Raw genomic sequence first — 13,144 nt, forward strand, 5'->3', positions numbered from 1 at the left:
AGTGTACTGCCAAGTTGAGGCCACCTGTAAATTGTGTCTGTTTAAAATTTTAGTCTGAGCTTAGTGAATGACACTGAGGCCGTGCAGTTTTCACTTGAGATGTTAAACCACAGTCAGGCAAGTGGACACATTCCATTCACCAATTTGAATTGGATTAATGCATCACAAAAACAGGACCTTTGACAGGGGTCCCCAAACCTTCTAGACCGTTAACCCTTTCAGGAATTATGTGGTCCTTCATTGACCACGTTAACCCTTTCAGGGATTATGTGGTCCTTCATTGACCACCAGGCATGGAATCCCAGTGGTGGGGGGGGGGGGGTCTGGACCAAGGGAGCTGTGTCCGGTTTTAGGCCACAGTCCTGCTTTTGAGCCCTCTGTGTGGCGCCACCTTGAGCCATATGTTAATTTGTCCTCTATTTGGGGGTGTACGCCCAAATGGAGGAAACGTTAAGGAGCAGAAAGGGCACTTACCTGTTACATGCGGCTTCCCGTGGTCCACAGGCCATGCGCAGCTGGCTGGTGCATATGCAATGAGGGGGAAATGTGGCGGCGATGCTCAGTGCCGGCTGCCGCATGTTTGATGAGGGGGAAATGTGATACCGGCACACAAAGGTTCTTGGCAGGTTAGCCTCCCCCTGCCCACCCCCCGGTGGGGGTGTGGGATGTGTGAGGGGAGGTGATGTGGGGGCGCAATTTTAAACCAACCCTCCCCCCCACCCATTTTCAATCCCCTGGTATTTATCGACCCCTGGATGGTTCCATCAACCTCTGGGGGTTGATTTTAACCACTTTGGAGACCCCTAGCCCAAGGCATACATGCTAACCTGTGGGCGCCTGTCTGCATTCATCCCATCTTTCAGCAATTGCCCTATTGCTTTCTGTTGCAAGGTAATTTGGCAGCTTGTCTACACCAGCCATTCTCAAACTTTGTTTGGCTATGGCCCCCTTAGGTAAAAGGTTTATAGGGCTCCTTCCCTGTGAAGAAGTCAAGTTTAGTTGGTTTCTTTCATGCTTCTCACCTACCGACTACATAAAAAGTCATTAAAAATATTTTATGATTTTAGTTCGTGCCTCTCCCCCTTCAATGTTCTGTGGCCTCCGGGGGGCATTAAGGAGTCCATGGAGAATGGGTGGTCTTGACATGATGTGGGTGATTGCTTCCACTACTCTAAACTGTGTTCCAGGTACTCACCACTTAGGGTGAAAAACTGTCTGCTTCAGGACTCTAAATCTCTTACCCTGTGCCCATAATCTACAAGACTATGAGGGGCATAGATAGGGTGCACAGCTACCACATTTTACTGAGGCAAGAGAAGCAAACACCAGAGGACATCTGCACAAGGTGAGGGGAGCAAAATTTAGGGGAGATGTCAGAGGGAAATTTTCTACATAGAGAGGGGTGGTGGTTAGGCTGGTGCAATAGGGATATTTAAAAGACTTTTAGGCACGTGGATGAAAGTGTGTTTTGGGTGTGATGTAAGGAAGTAAAAACAAAGATGCTGGAGGAACTCAGCAGGTCTCACAATGTGTATACCAGGTGAAGATACACTGTATCCCTGTCGTTTCAGGACCTCAAGGTATAGGTTCCCTGCGGTAGGAAGGTTTAGTTTGTTGGGTAGGTTTACCAGAATTTATTGTCTTGAACAAGTCACAAAATTCTTTGTTTTGCGGCAGCGTTATTGTGCAAACATTCAAATAAAACCACCTTACAAAAATAAATAAAAATTGTTAAATTAAGGTAGTGTCATTTGTTCATTGATCATTCAGGAATCCAATGGCAGCAGGGAAGAAGCTGTCCTTGTATCGTTGAGTGCTCCTCATTGGGTTCCTGTACCTTTTTCCCCAACGGGAGCAGAGTGAAGTGGGCACCTCTTCTTAAGATACCTCCTCTTGTAAAATTTCTCAGTGAAGACTGGTGCCCATGATGTCTCAGGCTGAGTTAAAAACTCTCTGGAGTTTTTTATTGTCCTAAGTGTTGGCGCCTCCATACTAGACAATAAATGCAACCAGCCGGAATGCTGACCATGGTACACCTGTAGAAGTTTTTAAGTCTTTGATGACATGCTGAATCACCTCAGACTGCTGGTGAGTCTTCATGATTGCATCTACGTGGAGGCTCCAGGACAGATATTCAGAGATGTGAAGTTCTTGACTCTCCATTGCTGAGCCTTCGATGAGGACTTAATTGAGTTCTCCAGACTTCCTCCTGAAGTGCAGTCATCTCCTTGGTTTATATAGGTCAGCACAACATTCTGGGCTGTAGGGCCTGTGCTGTAATGAGCCATGTACCTAAAGGTGTAGTTTTGTTCACCAATGTTGGGGGGGGGTGGGGGGGGGGTCCACGCACAGGCTTACAGTACCTCAGTCACACTCCACACAACAAACAGGAATGTGATATTTGTCAGGACAGAAAGCTTGATCTTGTACAAATATGTCACTGCATTTCTAACATCACATCACTTAATATACAGTAAAAATCCCCATTAACCTGAATTCAAGCAACTGGCAAAACAAAAATCAAAATTATAAATTTAAAATAAATCAAATTTTAAGTCTAACTTTTAAAATTGTGAAAGTAAATGTACTCCGATATAAAAAAACACAACCCCATGGGAGAAAACGTTCAGCCAGTGGAGTGCCCTGCTCATGTCCTGCCCTCACTGGCTGTTTGAATAGTTTCAATAAAGTTGTGTTTGAATAAAATGGTGGCGCCCAGGATGAAGAGCCGGCTGATGGCACTCACCACTGGGGTGACTCCCCCACGGTGCCTCCCTAACCCTGCCTAGTAAGAGCCTTTACCTTTAGTAGTATTTGGTAGATTAGTACAGCTTTGTCTGTAAACTTAGTGGGGGGGGGGGGGGGGATGGTTAATGACAATGGCAGCAAGGTTAGCTTAGTAGTTAACTCAACGTTGTTGCCAGTGGCCAGGTTTCAAATTTAAATTTAAATTTTGTAAGTTACGGGAATTACCTGCTTCAAGTGAATTTTACGTAATTAAAGACCACAATACCTGTACTAATTTTTTTTTTTTTCAAATTACATTGTGTTGTCTTTATTTTTTAAACTGTTTATTCTTAATACAGGTGTGTTAGATCAGTGGTTCTCAACCCTTTTCTTTCCACTCACACACCACTTTAAGTAATTCGTATGCTGCAGGTGCTCTGTGATTAGTAAGGGTGGTATGTGGGTGGAAAGAAAAAGTTTGAAAACCACTGCTTTGATCGTCCCTCATGGACTCGTTATGTGCACGGTTTCAGAACTCCAAAGGAAATGGGCCGATGACCATTTTTCTCAAGCAAAATTTTCAATAACAATTGGGTCTGGAGCAGTGATTCTCAGCCTTCCCTTCCCACCCACATCCCTCCTTAAGCGATCCCTTACTAATCACAGAGCACTGATGGCACAGGGACTAGTTAAAGTGGGATGTGGGTGGAAAGAAAAAGGTTGAGAACCACTGAGTTAGGCATTGTAAGAGTAAGTCTCAGGCAACTGGAAAGTTTGCATATCTGGCATCCCTGTAGGTGCCAGATACCAGTGGTTTTACTGTATTTTATTGCCAAGAAAATTCTCAGTGCATCACTCAAGAGCTTGAAAGCTGCAGATTATCGTCATCTCTGAAGGTCATGAGTAAGAAGTTAACCATCAAAGACACCGTTCCTTTTTTTTTTTTTTTTTATTACATTTTTTATTTTTCACACCATAAATCACAATAGCCATGATATACACTTTTTCTTTTCCACACATTTACAGTGACTTTTTCTCCCTCCCCCCTCCCTCCTCCCAAGCCACCCCCCATCCCCCCCCCTCTCATCCATTTTAGTTATACAATCTAGGTTGCATTAATTCAGTTAGACAATGTTGTCATTCAACAAAAATACACCAGAAATTCTACTGAGTCCATTCTTTTCTTTTCTTCTCCTTCCATCAACTTAGGTAATGTTTGTTCCCGGTAGGTTTTCGCTATTGTATTTAATGTAAGGCTCCCATACTTGTTCGAATATTTCAATATTATTTCTTAAACTATATGTTATTTTTTCTAATGGAATACATTTATTCATTTCTATATACCATTGTTGTATTTTCAAATTATCTTCCAATTTCCAGGTTGACATAATATATTTTTTTGCTACAGCTAGGGCTATCTTAACAAATCTTTTTTGTGCATCCTCCAAGTCAATTCCAAATTCTTTATTTTTTATGTTACTTAGGAGAAAGATCTCTGGATTCTTTGGTATATTGTTTTCTGTTATTTTATTTAATATCTGATTGAGATCATCCCAAAATTTTTCTACTCTCTCACATGTCCAGATTGCATGAATTGTTGTTCCCCTTTCTTTTTTACATCGAAAACATCTATCAGATACTGTTGGGTCCCATTTATTTAACTTTTGCGGTGTAATGTATAGTCTGTGTAACCAATTATATTGTATCATACGCAGCCTCGTATTTATTGTATTTCTCATCGTTCCAGAGCATAACTTCTCCCATGTTTCCTTTTTTATCTTTATATTTAAATCTTGTTCCCATTTTTGTTTAGTTTTACCATTTGTTTCCTCATTCTCCTTTTCTTGCAGTTTAATATACATATTTTTTATAAATCTTTTGATTAACATTGTATCTGTAATCACATATTCAAGGTTACTTCCCTCTGGTAAACTCAAGTTGCTTCCTAATTTATCTTTCAAGTAGGATCTCAGTTGGTAATATGCCAGCGCTGTATCTCCCGTTATATTGTACTTATCTCTCATTTGTTCAAAGGATAAGAATCTACTTCCTGAAAAACAATTTTCTATTCTTTTAATCCCTTTTTTTTCCCATTTTCTAAAGGCAAGGTTGTCTATTGTAAAAGGGAGTAGCTTATTTTGCGTCAATATTAGTTTTGGTATTTGGTAATTTATTTTATTTCTTTCTACATGAATCTTCTTCCATATATTGAGGAGATGGTGTAATACTGGAGAAGTTCTATGTTGTACCAATTTTTCGTCCCATTTATATAATATGTGTTCAGGTATCTTTTCCCCTATTTTATCTAATTCTAGTCTCGTCCAGTCTGGTTTTTCCCTTGTTTGATAAAAATCTGATAGGTACCTTAATTGTGCGGCTCTATAATAATTTTTGAAGTTTGGCAATTGTAAGCCTCCTTGTTTATACCATTCTGTTAGTTTGTCTAGTGCTATCCTCGGTTTCCCCCCTCTCCATAAAAATCTCCTTATTATTTTCTTTAACTCTTTGAAGAATTTTTCTGTCAGTTGTATTGGCAATGCCTGAAATAAGTATAGTATCCTTGGAAAAATGTTCATTTTAATACAGTTTATCCTTCCTATCAGTGTTAGTGGTAGCTCTTTCCAATGCTCTAAATCGTCCTGTAATTTTTTCATTAGTGGATTGTAATTGAGTTTATATAATTGGCCTAGATTTTTGTTTATTTGCACACCTAGGTATCTTATTGCCTGCGTTTGCCATCTGAATGGGGATTCCTCCTTAAATTTTGAGAAATCCGCGTTATTCATAGGCATTGCTTCACTTTTATTTACGTTTATCTTGTATCCCGACACTTCTCCATATTCCTTCAATTTCTTATATAGTTCTTTTATTGATAGTTCTGGTTCTGTTAAGTACACTATCACATCATCCGCAAACAGACTGATTTTATATTCCCTGTCTTTTATTTTTATTCCTTTTATATTATTATCTCTTCTTATCGATTCTGCTAGTGGTTCTATAGCTAGCGCAAACAATAATGGTGATAGTGGGCATCCCTGCCGCGTTGACCTGCTTAAGTTAAATTGCTTTGATACATGTCCATTTACTGTCACTTTCGCTAACGGTCCCTTATATAATGCTTTAATCCAATTAATATACTTCTCCGGTAAACTGAATTTTTGCAATACTTTGAACAAGTAATTCCATTCTACTCTGTCGAAGGCCTTCTCTGCGTCTAAAGCAACTGCTACTGCCGGTGCTTTATTTCCTTCTACTGCATGAATTAAGTTAATAAATTTACAAATATTGTCTGTTGTGCGTCTTTTTTTGATAAATCCAGTTTGGTCTAAATTTACCATTTTCGGTACCTGTTCTGCTAATCTGTTCGCTAATAGTTTAGCTATTATCTTATAATCTGTGTTTAGCAGAGATATTGGTCTATATGACGCTGGTGAGAGTGGATCTTTCCCTTGTTTTAGTATCACTGTAATTATTGCTGTTTTACATGAATCTGGTAAGTTTTGTGTCTCATCAATCTGGTTGATTACATCCAGGAGGGGCGGTATTATTAGGTCTTTAAATGTTTTGTAGAATTCTATTGGGAGTCCATCCTCTCCTGGTGTCTTATTATTTGGTAAATTTTTTATTATCTCTTGTATTTCTACTGTTCCAAATGGTTCTGTTAATTTATTTTGTTCCTCTATTTGTAGTTTTGGTAGTTCAATTTTAGTCAAAAATTCATCTATTTTCCCTTCTTTCCCTTCGTTTTCGGTTCGGTATAATTGTTCATAGAATTCTCTGAAGTTTTCCTTAATTTCTTTTGGATTATATGTAATTTGTTTGTCTTTTTTCCTTGTTGCCAATACCATTTTCTTAGTTTGCTCTGTCTTAAGCTGCCATGCTAGGATTTTGTGTGTTTTTTCCCCTAGTTCATAATATTTCTGTTTTGTCTTCATTATATTCTTCTCCACCTTATATGTTTGTAATGTTTCATATTTTATTTTTTTATCCGCCAATTCTCTTCTTTTGGTTGTATCTTCCTTTATTGCTAATTTTTTTTCTATGTTTATTATTTCCCTTTCCAACTGCTCTGTTTCCTGATTATAGTCCTTCTTCATCTTGGTTGCATAACTTATTATTTGCCCTCTAATGAATGCTTTCATTGCGTCCCATAGTATAAACTTATCTTCCACTGATTCCGTATTTACTTCAAAGTACATTTTTAATTGTTTTTCAATAAATTCTCTAAAATCCTGTCTTTTAAGTAGCATGGGGTTTAATCTCCATCTATACATTCTTGGAGGGATGTCTTCTAGCTCTATTGCCAATAACAGGGGTGAGTGGTCCGATAATAGTCTAGCTTTATATTCCGTTTTCCTAACTCTCCCTTGTATGTGGGCTGATAACAGGAATAGGTCTATCCTTGAGTATGTTTTATGTCTAGTCGAGTAGTATGAGTATTCCTTTTCTTTTGGGTTTTGTTTCCTCCATATGTCCACAAGTTTCATTTCTTGCATTGATTTAATTATAAATTTGGTTACTTTGTTCTTCCTGTTAATTTTTTTCCCCGTTTTATCCATATTTGGATCCAAATTCAGATTGAAATCCCCTCCTATTAGTATGTTCCCTTGCGTATTAGCTACCTTCAAAAAGATATCTTGCATAAACTTTTGATCTTCTTCGTTAGGTGAATATATATTAAGTAGATTCCAAAGCTCTGAATATATCTGACATTTTATCATAACATATCTCCCTGCTGGATCTATTATTTCCTCTTCTATTTTAAATGGCACATTTTTGCTAATTAATATAGCCACTCCTCTTGCTTTTGAATTATACGATGCTGCTGTTACATGTCCTACCCAATCTCTCTTTAATTTCTTGTGCTCCAATTCAGTTAAGTGTGTTTCTTGGACAAATGCTATATCTATTTTTTTCCTTTTTCAGTAAATTTAGTAGTTTCTTCCTTTTAATTTGGTTATGTATTCCATTAATATTTAGAGTCATATAGTTCAGCGTAGCCATTTTATATTTTGTTTATCTTCTCTTTCCGTTTTTCCATCATTACCTTTCCTCCTTTTCCATTTCTGTTTTCTTATTTTCAACTCTTTACCAGACAACATTCCTACAACATCCAACATTTTCCTTATTCTCCTATTTCTATCTTCTTTATCCCCAATCTCCCCTTCCCCTCCTGAGTTGCCCTTTATCCCTTGTCGGACAACCACATCTCCCCTCTCCATTTGGATTTGCGAATCCACTCGCAAGCGTCAACTGATTTTGCAGTGACCGCTCTTTTCCCCCCACCCAGCCCCCCCCAGAAAAGATTTCGTTTTTTATATGTCACAAAGGTCACTCTTTTAGTTCCCCCCTTATTCTCTCTATTCCATTACCTTCCCTTATTAATTCTTGTCTATACTCTCTATGTTTTCCTCTAATTACAGATACTTTCACATATGCCCATTGTCTCTATTCACTCTTATACCTCTTTACCCGCATACATATCAATCGTGGTCATTTTTACCCTCCTTACCCGTCTTCATCCCTCAGTCTATTTTTGTCTTTACCCACATACATATCAATCGTGATAATTTTTGCTCTCATTACCCGTCTTCATCCCTCAGTCTATTTTTGTAATTGTTCTGCAAATTTTCGTGCTTCTTCTGGATCCGAGAATAGTCTGTTTTGTTGTCCTGGAATAAATATTTTCAATACCGCTGGATGCTTTAGTATAAATTTATACCCTTTCTTCCATAAAATCGCCTTTGCTGTATTGAACTCTTTTCTCTTCTTTAGGAGTTCAAAACTTATATCTGGATAAATGAAGATTTTTTGCCCTTTATACTCCAGTGGTTTGTTGCCCTCTCTTACTTTTTCCATTGTCTTCTCCAGTACCTTTTCTCTTGTAGTATATCTTAGGAATTTTACTACAATAGATCTTGGTTTTTGTTGTGGTTGTGGTTTAGGGGCCAATGCTCTATGTGCCCTTTCTATTTCCATTTCATGCTGTAGTTCTGGACATCCTAGGGCCTTAGGGATCCATTCTTTTATAAACTCCCTCATATTCTTGCCTTCTTCATCTTCCTTAAGGCCCACTATCTTTATGTTATTTCTTCTGTTATAATTTTCCATTATATCTATTTTTTGGGCTAGTAATTCTTGTGTCTCTTTAGTTTTTTTATTAGATTCCTCCAATTTCTTTTTTAAGTCTTCTACCTCCATTTCTGCTGCTATTGCCCGTTCTTCCATCTTGTCCATTTTTTTCCCCATTTCTGTTAAGGTCATATCCATTTTATTTATTTTCTCTTCTGTGTTGTTTATTCTTCTTCTTAAATCATTGAATTCCTGTGTTTGCCATTCTTTAAATGACTCCATGTATCCTCTAACAAGAGCAAGTATATCCTTTACCTTGCCTTTCCCTTTATCTATTTCACTGTACTCTTCCTCTTCTTCTTCCTCTGGGTTGACCATCTGTTGTTTCTTTGCTGCCCTTTCCTCCTCTTCTTTCTTGTTTCCATTGTCTTCTGTGGTCTCTTCTTGCTGCAGGTGTTCTGCAGCTGTCGTTGCCGGCTGTGGAGATCGACTCCCCAGCTGGTCCCCCCTCCCGTCGGTGTGTTTTTTTTCATGCGCATCGCGCATGCGCGAGGAGTCGCGCATGCGCGGTTGCGCACTTTTACTCGGCTCTGTGAGCCATTGTTGTAGTTCTCTTTCTACCGACCTGAGGTAGTGGGGCCCTCTCTCCACAGCGGGCCTCTTCGGACAGGTAAGGCCTTCACCTTTTTCCTCCGTTGTCTTCTCTTCCTCTCTTCTTTCCGTTGATTTTGATTTTTCTCCTTTTGTCTCCATCTTCTTTCCACCTTTATATTCACTTTTCTTTAACTTGTATTTCTGTGCCTTTGTATTTTCTCTTGTTTTTCCCGACTTTTCTGGAGAGGGCTGGAGTTCACCGTCCGGCCACTACTCCATCACCTGACTCCTCCGACACCGTTCCTTCTCAAGACACACAAATATATCTCTGAAACAGGCCAGAAACTGTCCAGTTCGATTTAAATTAAAAAATTTAGACATAGCCATTTCCACCCACGAGTCTGTGTCGCCCAATTTACACCCCTGATCCATTTTGAACAGTGAGGAGGAAACCGGAGACCCTAGAGAAAACCCACGCAGACACAGGAAGAACGTACAAATTCCTTGCTGACACCGCGGGACTCGAACCCCGATCCGGTCCGGTCCCAATCACTGTCACTGTAAAGGCATTACGCTAAACGCTACGCCAAACATGCTGCCTCAATTTGCGCGGAGTTCCCAGATCTGGTGGTGGAGTTCAAGAGTGAGCAGCAATGGTGAGGAAGATGGTGAGAATATCTTATTTTTATATTATTTCCAGTTAATTCAAATTTAGATCAATTTCTTTCAGAATATTCTTAATTTAGACACATCTTTCGGCCCACAAGCCCATGGCACCCGAATACCCCAATTGGCCAACAACCCCTGTACATTTTTGAAGGGTAGGAGGAAACCCATGCAGACACGGGGAGAATGTACAAACTCCTTATAGACAGCAACAGATTCAATCGTGGGTCGTCTGCACTGCAACATGTTGCACTAATTGTGCTGCCCTTATATTTTGGGTAGAAATTGTCAAAGTTTCAGATCAGAACCCTTTATTGAAACCGGATAAAGGGTTCCATCCCGAAATGCTGACTATCTCTCCATCGATGCTGCCCGACTTGCTGAGGGCCTCCAGCTTCTCATTGCATTGTATATACAAGATGGTGTTTGATGAGTCAGCGTTGCTCGGGAGTAACTGGTGATCTCAGATATCTCGTTCCCACAGTTCTTCACTGCATAATCTCTCAATTATAAATATACAAGAGTATATTCATGTTTAAGAGGGTTGGACAGCCGGCACCTTTTTCCTGGGCTGACAATAGCAAACACCAGAGGACATCTGTTCAAGGTGAGTGAAGTGAAGTTTAGGGGAGACATCAGAGGAAAGTTTTTTTTTTAACACAGAGAGTCATGGGTGCCTGGAATGCATTGCGGGGGTATGGTGGAGGCTGGTACAAAAGGGATATTCAATATTTCAAGATTCCTTTATTGTGTAATAGTGCAGAATATGTAATATTCTTTTGCCTGCCATAAGACAGATAAAAAGTCATCATTGGTGTCGGCCGGCACCGCATATAGTACGAAAGAGAAGAAAAAGAGAGTCCCTTCAGTGACACTGAGTGTCCGTGGTTTCGCCTCCAATGTGTCTGCAGCCTCTGCAGTCACACAGACTCCTTCGATTCATTGGCGACCCGAGCTCCAGATCCAAACCTCCGACATGACCAGGAAGCCTTCAGCTTCTGAGGCCCGTTGGGAGCCCTTCTTGCCTTCAGTACCCTCTCGAAACCTAGTTCCAATACCTGGTTGCAATGAGCAACTCTCCAGCAGCCCACAGTCCACACCAGTCCTCCGACCACTAGTTACCCGCAGCCTGTATGAGTCCTTCAGCCCCTAGCTGGTCCGCTGCTATGGTCTTCGTTCCATAGGGTCATCTCCTATGCTTCTCCCCTTTTCTGGTGGCCTGCACTGGTCCATTACTCTATGGTATCTGCAACCCTTCACAGCCGCTGCCAAGCACAGACCTTTGTGGTCATAGGACTTTACCCAAACACTGTCCACTCCTTTAATGGCCATATAAAGCCTGTACAGAGCCATTGGCATTACAACTGGACAGTTGAACCCTTCAGAGCAGTCCTGTGTCTCCCAGGTCCGCACCACCATCAGGGCTGCCATTTTTTTCGACTCTTAGATAGGTACATGGATGTAAGAAACAGAGATGGTTATGGGTGTGGGGTTGGGAAAAATGGGCCTGTACTGTCCTGTAATGTTCTCTCTTCTAATTCATGCTTGGGTCTATTGGAATAATTGATAGAAATAGATTCTAGAATAAATCAGCCACATGTTCTCACATCATGTGATGGCAGGGGAGGAGAACTGTGGGGGTGTTTCTTGTTAATGGGACCTTGCTGCACACATTAAACAACAATGGTTCGCTTCATTAGCAAAGACACAGGCAATGCTAGTGAAGGGACAACGTGAGAGAGGAGGGCAAGACAACTGGAGGAACTACAACTGGTTGGAGGATTTGTTACAAAGGGTGCAGGAGACCAGCCCTCTTTTGCCTTTACAAGAGAGGAAATGAATTCAAAGGAAAGCCATTTATTTGCTGGCAAAGCAGCAACTTGCATTGATGTAGCGCCTTTATCTCAATGGTGTTTTTTGGTCCCAAAAAAAATGAATTGGAGGTTAAAATGAGCAAATTGTTTTTAAAAACTACAGAAAATGCTGGAAGACCATAAGATATAGGAGCAGAAGTAGACCACTCAGCTCTTCTCTTCTGATCTGCCATTTCATCATGAGCTGACCCATTCTCCCTCTCATCCCCTTCCTTCCCCCATAACCTTTGATACCCTGACCATTCAGGTACCTATCAACCCCTGCCTTAAATACGCCCAACAACCTGGCCAAAACAGCTGCCCGTGGTAGCAAATTCCAGAGGTTCACCGCTCTGTGGCTAAAAATATTCCTCCACATCTATGTTTCAAATGGGTGCCCTTCAATCCTGAAGTTGTGCCCTCTTGTACTAGACTCACCTGTCTTAGGAAACAACGTTGCCATATCTACTCTGTCCAGACCTTTCAACATTCAAAATGCTTCTGAGGTCCTCCCTCATTTTTCTGAACTCCCAAGGTGTACAGTCACAGGAGTCAACAAATGTTCCCTATATGATAATCCCTTCATTCCAGGAGTCATTCTCTGAACCCTCTCCAATACTGGCACATTCTTAGGACCACAATCACAGCAACCCAGCATTGCCGCTTTCCCATGCAACGCCCTCCGATGCAGCTCAGTACAGCAGAGCCCACACCAACACCGGCAGGAAGAACGAGGTACAACATCAGCCAGAGCAACATATCCTTTCCTGCCCTCCTCACATTTACCTTGCAGATGACACAAAGATTGGAGGTATTGTGGATAGTGTAGAAGACCTCACAAAGATAAGCGTATACAGAGCCGTTGTCATACCCACACTCCTGTTTGGCTCCGAATCATGGGTCCTCTACCGGCACCACCTACGGCTCCTAGAACGCTTCCACCAGCGTTGTCTCCGCTCCATCCTCAACATCCATTGGAGCGCTCACACCCCTAACGTCGAGGTACTCGAGATGGCAGAGGTCGACAGCATCGAGTCCACGCTGCTGAAGATCCAGCTGCGCTGGATGGGTCACGTCTCCAGAATGGAGGACCATCGCCTTCCCAAGATCGTATTATATGGCGAGCTCTCCACTGGCCACCGTGACAGAGGTGCACCAAAGAAAAGGTACAAGGACTGCCTAAAGAAATCTCTTGGTGCCTGCCACATTGACCACCGCCAGTGGGCTGATAA

This window comes from Narcine bancroftii, chromosome 7 (assembly GCF_036971445.1).
Source record: "Narcine bancroftii isolate sNarBan1 chromosome 7, sNarBan1.hap1, whole genome shotgun sequence".
NCBI lineage: Eukaryota > Metazoa > Chordata > Chondrichthyes > Torpediniformes > Narcinidae > Narcine > Narcine bancroftii.